We start from the raw sequence: 19,976 nt of genomic DNA, 5'->3' as shown, positions 1-19,976 counted from the left end.
CAATCCATGATAATTAAAGTTGAAAAAGTTATAAAACACAATTTTACTTCTCCTTTTATGCCGCTTATTTGTTTTAATTTTTCAGTTTGGATAATGAAAAAAATATGTTGCATATAATGCTAAAATTCTTTGTTAAAAAATCAGGTATTACCCGCTCTGTTTTATAAATGGGGAAAATAGAGGTACCCTGAAATATTGGCAAAGTTATTTAATTTTCATACCCTAACCAGTAAGCCAACAATACCATTCAGCTTCACTTCAGTTTAAAGCGAAGATGGGGAACCTACGGCCTGTGGGCTGGATTCAGCCCTCAGCTTGCCTGGATCCAGGCCTGAGGTTCGGGGCTCTCCCCACCAGCACTGGGAGCCCATGCTGGTGCTCCAGCCCCACATCCACCTGTGTCAGGTCCTGCTGCTCCCTATGTGGGAGGGACCCCAAGCCTCGCAGGCCGCAGTCACAAAAGTCAAGGCCACATCTGGACCACAAGTTTTGTCTGGCAGGGAAGAATCAACTCTATTCACTGCCACTCTCCTTCTCCCTGGCTGGGGAAACGGCAAAGCAGGGAAGCGCTGTCTGGAGGCTTTCCCCCCACTGGCCATAAGCATAACCAACAGGACCAGTGGGGAGCAGTGCTTGGGAGCAGCAGGGAACACGGAGCCATGTGTATCACCAAAGAGCTGTGCAGGTAAGTGTCCCCCACTCTCCCATCACCCAGACCCTGAACCCCCAGCCCACTCCTACACTCCTCCTCCTGCCCAGACTCCCAACCCCATTCTTGCACCCACACTCCTACCCCATTCTGCTCCTGTATCCACCCTGCTGCCCAGACTCCCCAACCACCAGCCCACTCCTGGCACCCTCCCTCCCATCCAGAACCCTCGTCTCACTCCTGCATCCTCCCTCCCATCCACACCCTAATCAAGCCTGTTTCCCAGCAGAACCCCTCATATTTGGCCCCACCCTTGAGCCAATGAGGTCCACAAAAATCTACTAGGCCAGGACCTCCCAGACTCTGGGGCTAGTGTGAGAGGGGAATGAAGGGAGTGGGGTTTTTTTCTGCCTCTCAGTGAGGGGCCAGGTCAGTGAGGGTTTTTTTTTTCCTTTTTTGCTTCTCACTTTTGTGTGGTCCCGACTGATTTTTCAGTGGATCAGTGGCCCCCAATCCAAAACAAGTTCCTCCGCTCTCCTGGGTTAAAGTAAGCTTGTAGTAAATTTCACATTCAGTTTCTGCCCCAGCTCAATGCCACAATGTTTGGGTTGCAAACACTGCAGGGGAATGCTAGATTGTTTTAAACTGTTTATTTTAGCATTATTAAAATTGTTGACTGTAGGTTTGTCTAGGCTGTGTTTCTTGAGCCTCTACAGTGAAAATGTAGAACTCTGAATTATGGACCTGGAAATTAAGTATACTTAGAATACCCCATCATGGGGAAGCTAGGTTTTTGTTTCCCATGATACTCGGACCAAGCATTTTCTTATCCTACTTTTATATACACATCCCACACACACTTGAAGAGCCATAAAGAATCCTCTCTGTGCCTGGTGTATGTTTCTCTGTTCTAATGCTATTTTTGTCATCTCAAGAGTCCACTGAAAATAAAATTCCATCTCTCAAGGGGTCTCCTAATAAAATGTTTTACAAATAAACATACATGCAATATCCAGTCTGTGGTCAGTCAAAGGATTATGAAGTTCGAAGTGTAAAATGTCTGAATAAAAATAACTAGTAATACAACACTTAAACAGCATTTTCTGTACTCAGAGAGATTTTCTATTGCACAGCCATCCAGCTTCTTTGTGACAAAAATACTTGTTTTGTGTGGCAAACTCCAGCTGCTGTCCCCTCTGTTATTCACTTAAACCAGTAGGTCAAGTTTCAAATGTAGTAATAAAGAATAAAAACAGAAGCCTTGGCCAGCAACAGAAAAAAAAACTTGCTGAAAACCAGAGTTCTGGTGGTCAACAGATTACTAGTTAACGGTCCATGGAAAGCTGGCTAGCCACATGATGCTAGCACTACTTCCTGTTTCTAGCTGCTAAAGTTCATTAAAAGAAAAGTTAAACACAGTAAATCTGTTTCTTATACAGAACCCTTATTGTACAAACTAATTAGGAATTGAGAGGTTCATAAAATTGAACACAACTACAGTTGGGACAGTGCATAAGTTGCAGTACAATACACTGCATCCCTTCCTTCTTGTCACTCGAACCGCTGCAAAGTAATTTAGGCACTGACAGCATGCAAATGTCATATTTTTCATTATGTGGGTTTTCCCTCCACATCAAGAACAATGGTTCATATAACAGGATGTTTGTAAAGATTGGTATTCTTAAAAGTGTGGTTCTGTTGTAATTATTTTTCCACATACACAATTATACTATGCCACAGTGATGTTATACAATCACAAATGAGAGGGAAGGTGTTTTGTACACTTACATAATATTTGTATTAAATTGTGGTTTCCATTATGAAAAAGTTTGAGAAACTGTGGGGAATTCACCTGACTTAGAAATGGACAGTCAATTACATGGAAGCAATTACAATTTGAACCTCTCTAGCCCGACACCCTCAGGACTTGACCAGTGCCAAACCAAAGGATTCACTGAACCATAGGAGGTCAGTATTTTCTAGCAGCATTACCAACATTTCCATCGCTTACTGGGCTCTTAGAAAACATTATGGGTATATTAGAGCTAAATAGCACAGACCACTGAGAGACAGTACTGATGGCTGTAAACAAACTTTATGGGACAAGAAACTTGCCCACATTCATGATAAGTGGACATCCAGCCAACTAAAATCATGCTGGACCACAGATGCTGTCGGACCAGAGACGTTCAACCTGTAATACAAATATATTATTTAAGATTAAAGTGAAGTTTGTAACCTGATAAATGGCTGTTAGTCCAATGGAATTACAAGTTGAAACTCTCTAGTTCAGAACTCTGTGGTTCAGAAACATCCATAGTCTGGAATGATTTTAGTTAGCCAGATGTGCACTTTTCATGAGTGTGGCCAAGTTTGCTGTAGTCCCGTGAAGTTTATTTATAGCCACCAATCCTAACTCTCAGTGTTCTGTGCTGTTATTTATCTTTCATTTACCCATAAATGTCCTCTAACAGCCCAGTAAGCAGTGGAAGTGTTGGTAATGCTGCTAGACAATACTGACCTCCCGTGGTCTGGAAAATTCTCAATTCGGAACTGGTCAGGTCCCAAGGATGCCAGACTAAAGAGGTTCAACCTGTATTTGTTATATAATTCTTGTATTCTTGAGAATCTTTACGCACCTTGGTGATCTTTATAACTTGTTACACAATTCTATACATTCTCAAACTGAACAGTTACTTTGGGTTTGTTGCAGGTCTATTGCTTACTATTCTATTAGGTTAAATCTTACAACACAGTATAGTATGAGAATGCAAGCAGCTTTTGTAACCATGATAAGAAATAAAAGCTATGACTAATTCATGTAAAAAACTGTACTTTTCAAAAGGAAATGAAAATATTAATTTAAGAAGAGTAGGAAGCTGGGAAGTAGAAAGCAAGGTTATACATAAAGTTACATCATGTCTATGACCAGACGGTCCACTCTACAAAGGTTGATTAAACTGAGGGGTTTTATATACAATCAATTGGCCCCTCAAACTTTACTATTCTTCCTACAATTGTTCAATGTGCCTTCAAGCATATATTAAAAGAATTCTGTTCCCAGCTGCTAATGTCCTTGGCCAGCTTGCATAAACTGCTCGCTTCCTTACTAATGTACAAGATACTATGTCATGCACCTAAACATACTACAAATCCTGTAACTTCTCAGCTCACAATTGACTTTTGGATATCATTCACTCTATGACAGGCAACCACAAAGTAACTGCCTAGCTGTCAAAACCTTCTTGTGCTTATACACAAGACAATATACAAAAGGTGAACAAGATTTTTGTAATCCTAATATGGACACATAAAACAAATTATTAGTTAAGTCTTAATCATGCTAGACTAAACTAACCCTCTACATCCAAGTCCTGATCCAAATTTACATTCCTCCCAAGAGAGAAAGTTTACATTTTTCCAGAAACTAAAAAGGTTCTATTTGCTACACCATTTTTATTAGAAGTTACAAATATGTTGGGTAGGGAGAGTAGGTTTAGTCCTAAAACCTGTGATTTGCCCTATCCTAATTATGCTGTCACCTCCATATTAGCATGGCTCAAACACAACAAAGCTACCATGAGTTTGCCTAGTGGCTGTTGCTCCTAGAGCCTTCTTGTTGTGGAAAGAGGGTTCAGAACACTTAGAGAAAAACAATAGCATTCGTTATTCTGATATAATCTGCTTTCACTCCAACAGAGAATGACCAAGAGGCTGTGAGGAGACAATGCCATGGAGAATGTTTGCCTCAACCCCTTCACACCTGACTGATCCTGAAACCACAAAGCATGCACAGCAGGGGTTTCTACAGATTCAGGAATTGACACTGTGAAGGAGCGCCCCTCCACTATTTTTAATCCAACAAGATTTTAACCCCTGCATCTAAAAAAACAGAAGGGATGTTTTGACCTACAAAATAAGATCCATTCCTTGACTCAAAGAACTTACAGATACAGAAAGTTTCTAAAAAACTTTTTAGCAAAAAAAGTTACAATACGATTAATTTTACTTATAAACCAAGTCTAAAATGTAACCATCAGATGATTTTGCATTTCCTTCATATAGTGGAAGTTAGTATATTGGAAATAAGTGAATCTACAGAATTATATAACCAGCACAGCTGAAATGGTTTGATATAAAATGGACCAGTTAAGATTGAACTAAAACAAATTACTAAATAAAAAGCTAAAGCATTCCTTTCTAGTAATGGATGAATTGCTAGTATAATATTAAAGTGTCCAGTGCCTGGTTAGCTAATGTGTACCAGCTAGATCTTTTATGTTACAGTTAATATGGTAAAGCAGCAATAACATGGGGGAGAGGGGGGAAAGTCAAATTGACCCTTGTTAACCAGGTTTGTTTTAGTGATGAATACAATCATGACCTCTGACAGAAATAATCTGAATCCATGAAAGTGTTCATTTAATTTTGTAAACAGACATAATATGCTTTCCAGGACTATGGAGATTTGATTAAGGGTGACACAAACTTTTCCCTTTTGATCTACATGTCACCAACGCACATGCCTCAGATTACAAGAGATGTATAATAGAATTCTTGCAATTTTAGACTACTCTTTTTCTGAATAATACCCTTCTGTTCAATCCACAAGGTAAGTCTGATGCTTATGGCAGAAATGGTGATTCAAATAAGGTTTCTGATATTGGATGTGTACACTTTTATCCAACCTAACAGTCTGTCTGAATCTACCTCTATGCCACTACATCCTCCAATGCCAAATTTAGCAAGTGCCCATGAAAATGATATTTCTCTTCAAGAAAGAGCAGCTGGTATTTAACTGTCACTGAGGAGATAAACCAACATTTATGTGCATAGACATTTATGTGCATAGAGCCACAGTGAGAACTACAATAATCAAGAATGTTAAATGGACATTCTCTGAACGGTATGTCTTCTTACATCTAACAAAACCAGGTTGCAAACTTGGAGGGGTAGCCCAAGTCCTACTGGAGACATCCTAGCTCCCAGTGAAGTCAATGGCAAATCTTCCACTTACTTCAGCAGGGAGAGAGTTTCGCTTCTTAAGTTCCATCCAAAACACAAGGATGTACCTATTCTTTTTGCTTCATTTTACCAAATATATACGTCAATTCACAAAACAAGTATAACAGGCCTTTACCCTGGAAACTCCACACCTTGCCAAAATAAAAAAGTGGTCTGTTAACCATTATCTAGCACCATATGTGAGGTATTAGCTAGCCCCAGATGACACTCCTCCAATCTGAGTTTTCCCTGTATATCTTGCTTGCCTGTTATTGTTGGATGCTTTCAAGTGTTTTAACTGGGCCCTGACAGTCACTGGTCAAATGTATGAACTGCCCCAATCTCTGTGATCTTAAGTGATGTTTTGATGAATTTCACATATGGCATAATATTCTAAAAGGGCTTAAAATATGCACTTGCCTGTGGGGAGTGGGAAATTTCCACTTCTTAACATGGTGGTGGTTGGAATGGGGGGCAAGAAGGCATTAAATCATCAATTTCTGCAGAATTTAAACTTTTGTGAAGTTTCTGGCCCTTCCAAATATGAACCTAGTGTAAACCAATGTACTGTTATCTGTCCATAGTACCTCTGCTTCTGCCCATATCACAGGTTTGCCTAGCAGCAACAGAGTGAAATTAACAAGAGTGGTCAGATTTACATCTGCCAGAAAGTTGCAGAGACCCTGCTATGAATATCAGTCAGGAGGCTCAAGAAGAGGGAGAAAACAAAGACCCTCCTTTCACAATCCAGATGTTAAAAGGGTGGTGGAACTATATAGTCATATGACACCTCCTTGCCAGAGGCCAACAGGAAAGAGAGCGCACCCTTATGAAAATCCCAGCATCTATCCTCTTCCAAGTAGATTAATTTTTTACTAGGGTATTGCCCAGGGATCTTGTTAATGTTGTCCCACTTTCATTTACCTCTAGCTAGTTGATTCAGTCTTTTAGTTAGCAAGTGACTGGTAAAATTTTCAAGACAGTCATCTAAGACTTGAACTTTTCATCTTGTATTATTTTGGTCTTCAACTGTTAGTAATGCAGAAATGAGCACGAAGCAGCTGAAGAAATATTGTCTACGATGACAAATAAACTTAAACCCAGTGTTTTTAAACCGTGCTCATGTGGCTATCCTCCATTTTACCTAGAAAATCTGCTAACAATGATACTGAGCTTACCTTAGACCAGTGGATCACATTTTTAATGCGGATTATCAACCCACTTGAAAGGTAAAGTATCTTCAACTGGTCAGTACAATCACAACAAAGAACAATAAAAACTCAAGTAATAAAAATATTTTTTAAAGAAAATCAGTACTGACCTAACTGAAGGAAAAATTCCAGAGGATGAAATGAAAATTCAGCTGTTGATGAGAATTAATTTTTTCAAGCTAAAAGCAGTTTTTTTAAATGAAATTAAATTTCTACATATTAATTTTAATTTTTAAAAGTTAAAAAAGCCTATATCGTACCCTAACCCAAAATTATTATTGCATTATATCACCACATAAAAAATACAATTCACAGTCATATAAACTAATAGTGGGGCTTTAGCTGAAATATAGTGAATTGAGTAAATGGCACCTTTTATAAAACAGCTCATTTGTACCTTACATTTTGCACTACTACATCATTACCTTCAATAATTTGTGTTTCGTTATTCAGGAACTGCCTTTAACATGATAAATATGGAGAAATGCAGCTGACTGTTATACTACGATAACAAAACAGAAGAGGGAAGCCACTTGAGTGGTGGGTACACAGCAAGCAAGATCCACTTTTGTTATTTATCTGCATGGTGATCATATCCAAAAGCCCAATGAGGCACTATAAACACAGAAAGACACACTCTTTACCCTGAAGAGTTCACATTCTAATTTGAGACAAGACACAAGTGACAACAAAAAGAGGAAAGAGGATACAAGAGAATGATAGTAAGGTTACATGGTTAAACAGGGTAGCTATGTATACAATGTGATGAGTCCCATGGATTGGGGGGGAGGCGGGAAGGGGAAGGAGGCAGTTGCCCCAAAGTCCCAGAGCTTTGAAGGGGCCCGGGTCTCCCAGCCACCTCCACTGATACTGCAGCAACATCTGGACCCTGGCCAATGGAAGCTGCGGGAAGTAGTGTCCCGGTCCACACCACTTCCCTCAGCTCCCACTGGCCAGGAACGGCGATCTGCAGCCAAAAGAAGCAGCAATCGCCCAGACCTACAGAGGCATAGGTAAACAAAGTGTCTCATGGCTAGCTAACAGCTTTCACTTACAAACCGCAGTTTGAAAACCCCGGTATACAGTCTTTGGCACTAGCTTAGAGCAGTGATGGATACCATACAAGATTTTAGACAAAGATTATATACAAGCTACTATAAGTTTAAGAATGACTAAATTCGTATAATGTACACCTTTCTGCCTTCCTCAACATTCCTTATGTCAGCTTAGACCCCCCTCGCCAATATGCAATTTATAATCATACCTAATACTTCATTTATGAATTTGGCACACTGATTCTGAGCATGGTGTAATTCATACAGAGTTGCCAGAAGATGGGAGACTAGCAAGAAAAGCAACTAACAGAAAGAAGTAAGAACATGTGAATTAAAGCAGAATACATCTTTTCGTGGCTCCCCAGAAGGACAGTTCAACTGCTTTAGACAAACTTACTTATACTCATCTACTTGTGTGAATGTAAGTTTAACAGAGTTCATGTCACATCACTTTACACTTCTCAAGAAGGCTTACTATGTGCTACAAACACTACGTTACTTGATCATTTACACACACACAAAATCAGAAGATTTTATTAAGCTGCAGAAGTGGTAAGAAGCTGTAGCTCACAATTTTGCTATCAGGAGGAAAAGCAAGGATATTGTAGAATTTTTAAAAGGTATTTTGCCATTTTTACCATAATTGTATTATTAATTTTAGTCATGTGAAAACTCTTATGTTTTGGTATGCAACAGGTAAAAAAGAAATCCTAATTTGTCAGTCATACGTACCCACAATAAAGTATTCATAATAGAATCTGGTTGTTACCTTTAATATGAAAAGGCTCCTGCCTCTCTCTTATCCCATCAGTCCAATTGGGGATGGGGAGGAACATACAAGTCTTCCCGTCCACTAGACTGTTGTACTCTCTTTGCTACTTCTGAGAGAATAATTAGGTTTATCTGCTTTGACCCCAGTTTATTCTCTAAGACTTATAGCAAGGAATAAAACAACCGAACAACAAAAATGCAAGGTAATATATTCCGAAACAAAATTCTGTTGGAAAATAATTAACAACCAAACAAAATATGAATAATAGTTAAATGAGTAATAGGTTAAAACTGAAATGGCAGTGCATCAAAGCACTCTAAAAATGTAGTAATTTCTTAAGACAAATTATTAATTCAGCTATTGATATTAGCACTGATATGCCTAAATAAAAGTAGACAATGTAAACATATAAAGCAAATATATAAAAGTGGAAACTACATCTACTATACAAGCATAGCTCATATATATATTCTCATGCTTTGAATTTTAAGTAGATTGTGACTCCATACTGTGTAAATACATATTTATTATGGAACAATCTATTATTCTAAAATCTTCCCTATAAAAGTATTAAGGGAAAACATCTTGCTATAGGGAGACACAGAATAAAAAAGAAAATTCTTGATGTTACCGTAAGAATTGAAAAATATAAATTTTATAGTTAATCTATGTATTTGAATAAATAAGTGCTTTTGACAATTTTTTCTTATTGTGTTTGAAATAGCATAGCACCCTCTGGTGCATCTACTAGAGGAAATGTAACAGATTAAGAATGGGCACTAGTCATTGTTCTCAACACTGTCAAGAGTGAAAAAAACTAAGAAGCTCTAGTTCTAATATCCTAATTATTTCTTTTTCCAAAATATTCAAAATTAAGCAGACTTTTATAACAGTTAATATTAAACAAAAAAAAGAAAAAATATTTTTTTCGGCATAAGAGACGCTGTAAACAAAAGACAGATTAAAATGTATTTAATGTTCCTACTTACAGTTCATTGGTATAAAAATTGAGTCATAACAAGTTAGATTTTATAAAGCCATAGGGCAGTTATATAACAAAACCATTTTTATATCAAACTGCAATTTTCTACTTGTTTTCAAAGCCATGTATTAAAATTATTCAACCTACTTGTATTTTAAAACTGCTAACTTATATTGTTCAATGCATGTTTCCCTCTCCCTCCCCGCCCCCTTTTAAAAGTCTAATAAGAGGATTATCCAAAAATGTACTATATGAATGTGTGATGGGCAGCCAATAAAGACTATGATAAACTATACTACATATTATAATGTACCCAGTCACTGGGAAAATAATTACCTATAAGAGTAGATTTTGCTAATGACAAAAGCAGAGGATGCCACCTGCTTTAGACAGGCCTTTTGTGAGCCACTGGAAGTCCCAACACAATGCACTAGAAATGAAAGTGACACCTGTTTAAAGCAGCCATCTGTCCCTAATAAGCTAAATTTAGCCAAATCAATCTATGCACTTAATCTTAAATTTCCAAAATATGTGTGTACATTGAACTTGCAAGCATAGAAAAACTACAGACACTGTTCACAACACCATTATTAAAGATATATAATAATGCCACTCTTACACTGGTGGAAATAATATGCCCTTTTAAACATGCAGGTTTTTGAAAGTGTATGTATTCAGAAAAGCCTGAAAAAATAATAGTTTAATTCATTATTTAAAAACACACTTAATATTCTAATTAGAATCTATATTTATCTGGCATGAAACTTGGTTTAAAACTTGTTCTCTAGCTCTATAACTTTGAAAGCTTGCTTTTATTCTGTGTATATTTGTGTTGTATTCACAACCTGTAATCTCAATTCAAAACAAACTTAAAAAAAAATCCAAACAGAATACATTCTATGTGTTGAAAATGCCTGTTCCCTCGTTACTCTTACACATGTCAATGTCTACTGTTGTTAAGCCTACTTTGTAGTTTGCATGAAAAAGCACCTTTCAATTTTAAAGGAAATAATGTAATGACAGAAGAGTAGGGGTAAAACCCTGAAAATCTGTAATACCAACTAGACCACAAAGCAATCACTATAATAAAAAGGTACAATATTCTTGATTCTTTAACTATATTAAGCATACCTGGTTCTGTTCCAGGTAAGGACAAAGAAAAAATGTGTCATCTTTCCCTTTCACAGTCAAAGTTATTAAGTTAAAATAACTAGTAACATTTTTATTTCTGAGAAGTGTATCGTTATAACTAACAAACTGCTATGTTTAAGAAGAGAAGAAAATATACAGTAGTAACACAAGGCCCAGCTACCCCAGGAGATGAAGAAAACAAGGATTTTAAACTAAATAAAAATGGCAGGTCATGGATTCCTATCTTGTTTCTTTTGAATACATCATCAAAAAAAGAGTCTGCCTATTTCATCACAATGCAAGTTAGCTAACTATGAAACACACCAGGGCACAGAACTCACAAAGGCTCAATGAAGCCATGTCCAAGTGACTTAAAATGCATTTTAATCACACTTGTGCAGCTACCTAAACCACAAACACGTGAACAAAAAATCACAAACCATTTTATTATCAAAAGACTGGCTGACATCACAAACATCTGGTATTCTGATAGCTGAGAGCACTTGGGAATCAAAATGCATACTGAAGATCCCATCTATGAAACATTAAAATGTTAAAGTGGGAACAAATTGTTAATGCTGCTTTTCTTCGTAAAAGCCTATGATGCTAGATGACGTGACATGGCATTATTTTCAATTACCTCATGCAACAGCTCCTTTAAGTAACTGTCTCTTGAGTAATGCTAAAAACTTTTTGTCGTACAACACATCTTTTTAAAATACAGCCTTTTAAAAAATTACTGTACCCTTTTCGCCATCAAAAAATAAAGATTTCTGCTTTCACAGTCAAAGAAAGTCACTTTTCTTTGCTAATTTAGGCTTTGATCTTGAAAGCTGATTCTACCCATGAAGATCTCTAGATCCATACAGAACTCCATCATCAGTGGGGTTCTGTGCTGGTAATGGGAATCCAACCCATGTAATGCCGCATGCAGAAGTGGGGCATTACCTTGCAGGCATTGTTAGATGTGTGGAATGAATTCACAAATAATAAATCACAAAGTAAATTCCCTGACAAAAACTAATAATGGTTACCTTCTAGAAATTAATTCACTAAGATTATATGCAACTTCTGTACTATAATATACTGAAAACATAGTGATGAGCTGACTTCTTTGATGTCAGTAATTTTTCATTTGTTTGGAACTCATCTGATTACAGTTCCTATAGTAGGAGAAAGGAAAATAAGTTATTCTTCCTTTTCAATATAAAGTATACGACAATGAGCATTTTGGGACTATTGGTGGCTCATTGAAGTATATCATTTTAGTTATACTGATGGCATATGAAAACATACTTAGAAAGTAAAACTGCAAGACACTTACTGAGCTTTAGTTAAAAAAATAATATAATATCAGCAATGCATTAATTATCTAACCTCCTCTGCACTTGACAATCGCCAAAATAATTGACACTGTCACATTCTTCAGCAGTTGCTCTGTCAAATAAATCAATATCTTTCTGTTGGCATTGTTACGAGGAACAAGACTGTAGTCAATGGAGGGTTTAAATGTTAAGATGGAAAAAAGTATCTTCAAAATTAAAATAAACAAAAGTATCTTACCATAAAACAACATTACCATTTTCCTATGAATTACATTAAATACAGAAATGAGGGAATAATCCTCTTTAAATCATCTGTCTTTTTAATAACAGTAAATTCCAGAGACCATTTTATTAACTGAGTCTTGATTTGACATGCTGGGAATAGGGTGGCGGGAGGAGAGAATCAGATATAAAAATGTTAAAAAAAATCCTCATGATATCCCATGAGGAGATATCAAAAATATATCTTATGTCCAGAAAAAAAAAAGTGAATATGTGTGATAGTATATTCAGAGAAGGCAAATTCCTAAATTTTAACACCCAAAAAGATGATGAAATATACATGCATTTTAAGTTCAGAGGATTCATACATTCTTTATGAACAACTTGACTTCAATTTCATCTCTTTGCAGGAAAAGACATCAAGAAAAACTCTCAGCTTTGAGAAATATAATTGCAAAGGAAGTTTTCTTAGTGTTTTCTTCTTTCTTTCTTTCATCTATTTGATGTACACAAGAGAATCTCGTGCAAAACAAAAATAACTAGTTTTTCCTTCACTGTGGGAAGTAAAAGGAAACTGAAATGGATCCTCTACCCCAAACATCTCTACAGGAGAGAAAACACACTGTGAATAAACTACAAACCCAACTAGCACACATGCACTGTATTCAGATTAAATCACAAGTACACAAACAGCATCAAAAATAATCTTTCCCAGCTGCTGGAGAGCAAAACAAAACGGTTGTCTGTGTTGGTAGTTGGGAGAACTACTAGATGAATAAAAAAATCAATGTACTGTACAAAAAAAATAGTTTTCACAGAAATACGATTAAATGAATTATTATTAAAGGAGGAAATAATCTGACTACAGAACCAGGGCTGCTCAGAAGAGGGCTAGGGAAGTGCGAGTATCACCAGAAGAGACAAAAAGTTCACAAGCATCTAAATCTGAAGTATCACAACCCCAGAACAAGGCCCCTAGGAGTGAGGAGGAGAAGCACTCCCTGGCTGTTGGTGTGTTGCAGAATCCATGCCTGGGTGTTCGCTAAAGTAGGTACCATCAGACAGGGCTCATCACCATCTCCTCGATTCCCTTCTAACAATTCCCCTCTATTGTACACAGAGGCCAACGAGATACCTGCCCACCCCCTCTACAATCGTCCCACAGACCAGAAGCGTGACTCCCTGCCCCCCGCGCTCCTTTTCTCCCTCCCAGCCCTGAACCAACACCACATTCCCCATCCACCATCAAAGTACAACCAAGGGGTGGTGGGACAACCAGCCAGCAGGGAGACACGCGTTACAGCCTCACCCTCTGGCTCCATCTCAATCAATGGGGCAGCCCAGCCCGGGGCCGGGGGGCCGGAGTGCACGGAACAATCATAGTCACCTGGGCTGTGCAGGGCTGTGGTGTTGCTGTTGTTGTTGCTCTTGCTGGTGGCTGTTGTTGTTGTTGTGGGTGATGATGAGGAAGGGGGTGAGGATGGGGGTGAGGAGGAGCAGCAGCAGGAGGAGGAGGAGGAGAGGAGCGGTTGTTGTTGATGGGTAACAGTCGCCAGGACTACGGTGACTATGGCGCTTGATTCACAAGGCAACGGTTGCTATAACTCACAAAAGGGAGAGAGAGAGCGAGCGAGAGGAGGAGGAGGCGGCGGCCCAGCCTGAGAGGCCCGGAAGAGGCGGGGCCGACCACATGATTGACACCTCCCGTCCAGGCGCCGGCGGGAGGTGGCTTGGATCGCGCGCAGGCAGGAGGGGAGCGCACCTGCCTCTCGCGGAACGCGGGGAGGGGTCGGACTGAGCGCTCCTCCTTCTAGGGCGCGCGCGAGCGGCGCTCCCTCCCTTCCCGCCCAGGCGAGTGTTGATGATGAGTACAGTGCGAGGGCCGCGAGCGGACACGGTTACTTCGCTCAACAGGCGCAGCTACCAAGGGCCGATGCCTTTCTCGCCCCCCCCCTCCCCCTTTGCGGAACTAGGGGGCGTGGCCACACCTGGCTCCCGCGTGGATCAGTAAAGCGGCGGGCCGGCTCTGCCGTCATTTCCGGCTGTGTGTGTGTGTGTGTGTGCGGGGAGCGGGAAAAGGGGGGCGGGAATGAAAGTCCCGGATGTGGGGCGGTGAGAGACGGCTCGCTCAGGGGCCCCCAACCACCAGCCCTCGCGCCCGAGGAAGCAGTTGTGGAGCGCGGCAGGCAGGAAGTCCCGCCTCGCGCCGATTCCCCCAGCGCTATGTAAACGGCGGCCTGGAGACGCCATCTTGTAGGGGGAACGTGCGGGCGGCGGGCTCCCTGCACAGAGCTAGTAGTGCCCGCCCTCGCCCTGCACGACTCCCCTCGGCCCGCACCTGGCGCCCCCAGCCCTTGTATCCGCTGTGCAGCACGTGCCTGCCCGGAGCGTACTCCGCAGCCCTTGTCCCTTGCGGCACATGCACCCTTGCCGCCCTGCTCTGACCTTTCAGCCCGTCCTCACCCATCCCGCAGTCCACGCGCCACATACCTTGTCAGGCCTGGAACTCCCCTGCCCACTACCACACATACAGCCCCTGCCTTCCTGCAACCACTAGACACATCCCTTACTCCACTCCCACCTGCGTTCCCAATCTTCACCTCCCTGAACCTTCACAATCCTGCTACTGCCCCCCACCAGTACCTTACACCTGCTCTTTTAATTCACCTCACCCCATCCTGCACCCTCTGCCCTGTCTTTGTCCTGCACGCCGCCTACTCCAACACACGTTTTGGCTATGTCTAGACTGGCAAGTTTGCTTTTGCGGAAAAACTTGCCAGCTGTCTACACTGGCTGCTTGAATTTCCGCAAGAACACTGAGGATCTCATGTAAGAAATCAGTACTTCTTGTGGAAATGCTATGCTGCTCCCGTTCGGGCAAAAGTCCTTTTGCGCAAAAGGCCAGTATAGACAGCTCAGATTTGTTTTGCACTAAAAAGCCCCAATCGCAAAAATGGCAGTCGGGGCTTTTTTGCGCAAAAGTGTGTCTTTATTGGCACAGACGCCTTTCCGCAAAAAGTGCTGTTGCGGAAAAGTGTCCATGCCAATCTAGACGCTTTTTTCCGCAAATGCGTTTAACAGAAAACTTTTCTGTTAAAAGCATTTGCGGAAAATCATGCCAGTCTAGACGTAGCCTTTGTGTCCTATTTACATCTCTGCCATACCCGATATAGCTATCTATTTCACACCTAGTCTTTATCTCCCACTCTTCTTGCAACCCAACTAAAACTTGTGTAGACACATCCCTTTTAACCCATTGACAGCCCAAATGCACGTTGTCCCCCCATATCCTGTAATGCATCTACAACCCTTACCGCAGTACCAAAAATCCCATGCACCTAATCTATGTGTCCTGTAACCCAGACACACACACTACACACATTCCCAACCATGGACCCTGTAACAAACCTATAGAGAACTCACTGTGTACCCTATGATTTATTTGCAATTCCCACCAATGTTTCTGTTGCACATAATCTTATACCAGGTATATTCTAGCCTTTCCCCACTCCACCATACATCTTAAATCCTTAGGCATAGCCTCTAACCAGCTATACTCTCACAAGCACTTTGTACCAACAGGCACAATTTGTAGTCCACCTACTCCATCTCCAAACACAGCCCCAATCCTTACAACATATAACTCCCTTACACTCTTGCAGAAAACTTTTACCATTTTTCATCTCTACACACCACATCTCCAAATGAACTTTAATCCAGTTTACTTAGCCTGTATTCTCTAACTACATTACCCAAGATACACAGTTCATCACAGTCCTGAGTGATGGTTCCCAAGACAAATTATTTAGGGAATTCAGCGTGCAGCCTCCAACCTCTGCTGGTGGCTGCTCTCAATTTTTTTTCCTAAAATACTTCATTAGGTGTAGTAAAAACAAAGTTTACAGGTCAGACGGTGCCCACAGAACAGCCTCTCCATCTAATACTCTGGACTGCCAAGGATATGGTCATTATTCATAGTGGAGTCCCCAGGTTATGTAGCCCCAGCAGTGAGAGTGTGGCCAAGGCTCAGTTAGAATCCAACTATTCCTCTCTGATAGAGAGGCCCCTAAAAGCTGTTATGTGTTGATGTAATTTAGGACATAGGGGAGTAAAGTGCCCTTCCTAACATTATTACTCTTGGTGGGAGAACAACAGTGGCTATTCACCCGCTGTAAGCAAATAGGGATGGGAAGATGAGGAACCGTGATTCTGCCCTCTTCTTGTTGGCTGAATGGCACAGGAGAGAGTAAACATAGGTCTGCATGGTAGCTGGAAGTGTAGTTTCCAGTTTGAGTAGTTGTACACACACTAGTTTTGATCAAGCCAGCATGCAAAAAACAGTAGTGCAGCTGTGATGGTACAGGAGTTCGGCTCAGGCTAACCACCTGAGTATAATCTCTCCCAAGATCTTAGGTACATATCTGGGCACCTGGTCTGAGTTGCTACCATTGCTGCTATGGTTATGGTGCTATTTTTAGTACACTAGCTCATCTACATCTATCAAAGCTGGAAATTAAACCTCTAAGTTCAGCATAGCCGTACTTCACACAGAAGGGATGAGGCAATTTACTCCTTCCGTAGAGTAATATGGAAGTAGGGAAGAAATTCATTCAGCTGCTGAAGTGGTGGAGTTATATGCCTCTCATCGCCCAGGTTAGATGATATGGACAATACAAACCCAATGTGAGCAATCATTCTATCAGAAAATCAGGAAGTTTTTGTCAATTGTCCCCAGTGATCTACCTGGAAAGTAGGGATGTCAGACAGCATGTAATAGAATAATCGACTAACAGCATGAATTTTTAGCAGTTAGTGGACTATTCTATAATCCCTGTGAGCAGGGCTGGCAGCCAGTGTAATCTGGCTCCGCTCCTGGGGAGCCCCCTACCACTCTATACTGCTGCCTCTGTATCAGAGGAAGCAACGTGGGCTACCAGGCGGGTGATGTTCTGAGGGGAGCCAGTTTAAAAAACAGCTGCTGATAGAGGCTGCTGCCACCCTGCGCTGCTCTGTGTCTGCAGGGGATGCAAGCTTGCTGGGGGGAAGGGAGGGAAAGGGGAGGCTGCTGCAAAGTTGGGGGCCACATCAGTGTAGTCGCCAACTGATTTTTCTGTGGATCAGTGGCCCCATCCCAAAAAAGTTTCCCCACTCCAACCATAAATAAAGAAAACATGGGAACCTTTTATGTTGGACAGAAAAAATTTACCTTATTTAAAATGAAGTTTGATAAACTAACATGAGAAAGTTAAATCGCTTCATCTGTTTAGTTAAATCGCTTAATCTGTTTAATAATTTAAATTTATTTCCTTTCTTACTGGTTAAATTAAACTGCTCTCCCTCACTACAGCACAAGCAAAATGGCTCGAGTGTAATTATGTATTTAAGGCCGAGTTTCCATTAGCAACTGGTGGTCCACAGAAAGGTTTGCATTGAGCCAGGCGAGCCATGGGCCAAAAAGTTTGAGAACCACTGATTTATAGTGTTATCATAATATGTAGTCTGGCACCTGGAATCTTCAGAATTTAAGAAGAATGGTAGACTCTCAGTCTTTTTCCAGTCCCTACAGAATGCTTTCAAACAGCCCAAGCTGAAAATTAAACCCATAGGTTCAGCATAGCAATGAGGTAATTTACTCCTTCCCTAGAGTAATGTGAGAGCAGGGGAGAAATTCATTCAGCTACTTAGGTGGTTCATAGTTAATAGTAACCCTGGGTTAATAGTTGCCTAATCCTCAGATGCTGGTGTAACATTTCTGTAGTAAATTCCAAAGGCTCTGCAGCATCTTGAAGTACCAAATACTTCTGTAGCTTCAGGGGGTAGCCAAGTTAGTCTGTTACAGAAAAAACAACAAATGGTCTGGTAGCACTTTATAGTTTAACGAAACATGTAGATGGTATCATGAGCTTTCGTTGGCACAGCACACTTCTAACTCCTGTCATCTGAAGAAGTGGGCTGTGCCCACGAAAGTTCATGATACCATCTACATGTTTCGTTAGTCTATAAAGTGCTACCAAATACTTCTGTGCCACTCTTTCTGTAGGTCTATAATACTACCATGCCATACCAAATGTTATCCTGATTCCCAGCTGGAATAGAACTCACCTGAATGGAAAGTGGTACATGCATTGGAATTAAATCTTCATAGCAAACACAACACTTAGTCCTGTGTGGATCATCCACAGGGCTATTCTGAACTCATGTTTATAACCTTCTACTCACCCTCCAAGTCACACACATACATCCTCTTTGGTTCATCTTTCAGAGAGTAACTGAGTGTGACCTACCAGGTGCTTACTGACAGTGAAAATTTCTATGCAACTTTCGAAACAATTACTAAGCATATCCAGTATTTGCCACACCCTATTTCCCTATGTAATTGCTGAATTGTCTTACCCTGTATGTGTTGAGATAGAATATTTTCCAACTAAAATCCATGTATCTTCCCACTGCTTCAGTCCCTTTCTTTGGGAGCTACAATATAAAGCATGTGAGTTATGTATGTATAGTCAGTTGGCCAAACATGTATGTATAATGCTGTTTAAAAATGTCCCTATGAGAGCTGAGTATGTAATCAAGGTCAGAATTTGGGCTATAGAAAGCAAAACTATAAGATTTGTACCTTTTTTTAAATGTTACCTTTTCTTTAACTTTTCACTATTAATGTATGTTTAACATTATGCCCTGCATTTGGTATACTCCTATAAAATTTGGCTCACTGTTTTTTCTTTCTGTATTTCATTTACAAATTCTATGGAGCCTAGAGAGAACATCTGTTCAAGCTTCTGGTCTAATATTTCATTCCTGCTCTTAACTTGTACACTAAAAACCTGTCAAACTCAAAACCTGTTTGTTGTATACAGAAGGTTAAAATTATTGCTAAAATGTTTAATATTAATAATCCTCGTGTAGCATCTTATCATCTCAGACCTCCAAAATTATCTACAAGTGTGCAGACCCTTATGAGATGAGGCATGGTGACCCTGCTGATTTCGACTGGACTCTGCTAAGGTCTAAGAGTTCTCATTTGTGGACCTTTTGCAAGAGTGGTCTTTATCTGAGCATTTGGTTTTGGCAACATCATCTGTTTAGCCAGTTGGCTAAAGTACACAGTGTAAAATGTGAAGCAGCAAACATAGTTTGTGATTGTAAATGCTAAGCATTTGCATGTGTATTTTTATGACACTTCTGAAAATAGGCACTAAAAATCTGCATGCAGTTTTTGCATAAAACTTGCATGTGTATATGTCATTTTTATTCTCTTGAGTTGCTTTAAAATAATTTGTGTCTAGATTTGTATGTTATAATCTAGCAAATGCATGGGCAAATATTTTTGCTCAGCTGTTTCTCCAAATATAATTTGGCAGTTCCTTTTTTTAATCTAGTTAAATAAGACAATAGATTTTTTTCAAATGGAAAGCTTTTGAAAACATATGACATGATTATTTTGAGGTGGATATACTGTATAATTTTTCCTCCCATAGAGGTGGAAGCAGTTACCCAAAAATAATTGTACTTCACTGACATGAATTTATTTATTTTGTGTGTGTGTGAATTTAGCACTACTGATTCACAAAGATATTAGGAGAAAAGTGTAATGAAGAAGTGAAGAGAATTTTTAAAAGATG

The 19,976-nt window shown here is 40.0% G+C and overlaps 1 protein-coding gene across 6 annotated transcripts in view; it reads right to left on the bottom strand.

The window, feature by feature from the left end:
- RFX3 (regulatory factor X3) overlaps positions 1–14,562 on the bottom strand; it is a 252,891-nt gene extending 238,329 nt beyond the window's left edge. For 3 of the 6 annotated variants that reach the window (XM_089779227.1, XM_075931653.2, XM_075931646.2), the window contains exon 1: positions 13,739–14,561. The gene's annotated coding sequence lies outside the window, so the exon portion shown is untranslated. Of the gene's footprint in view, positions 1–13,738 lie in introns of all 6 variants that reach the window. The other 3 variants (XM_089779225.1, XM_089779226.1, XM_006110812.5) reach the window with 2 other exon arrangements.
- Between the last annotated feature and the right edge of the window lie 5,414 nt (positions 14,563–19,976).

Source organism: Pelodiscus sinensis, chromosome 6, assembly GCF_052426305.1.
Source record: "Pelodiscus sinensis isolate ZL-2025 chromosome 6, ASM5242630v1, whole genome shotgun sequence".
In the NCBI taxonomy this organism is placed as follows: domain Eukaryota; kingdom Metazoa; phylum Chordata; order Testudines; family Trionychidae; genus Pelodiscus; species Pelodiscus sinensis.
The sequence above is the reverse complement of the archived record's forward strand: the minus strand, read 5'-3'. Positions and strand labels throughout refer to the sequence as shown.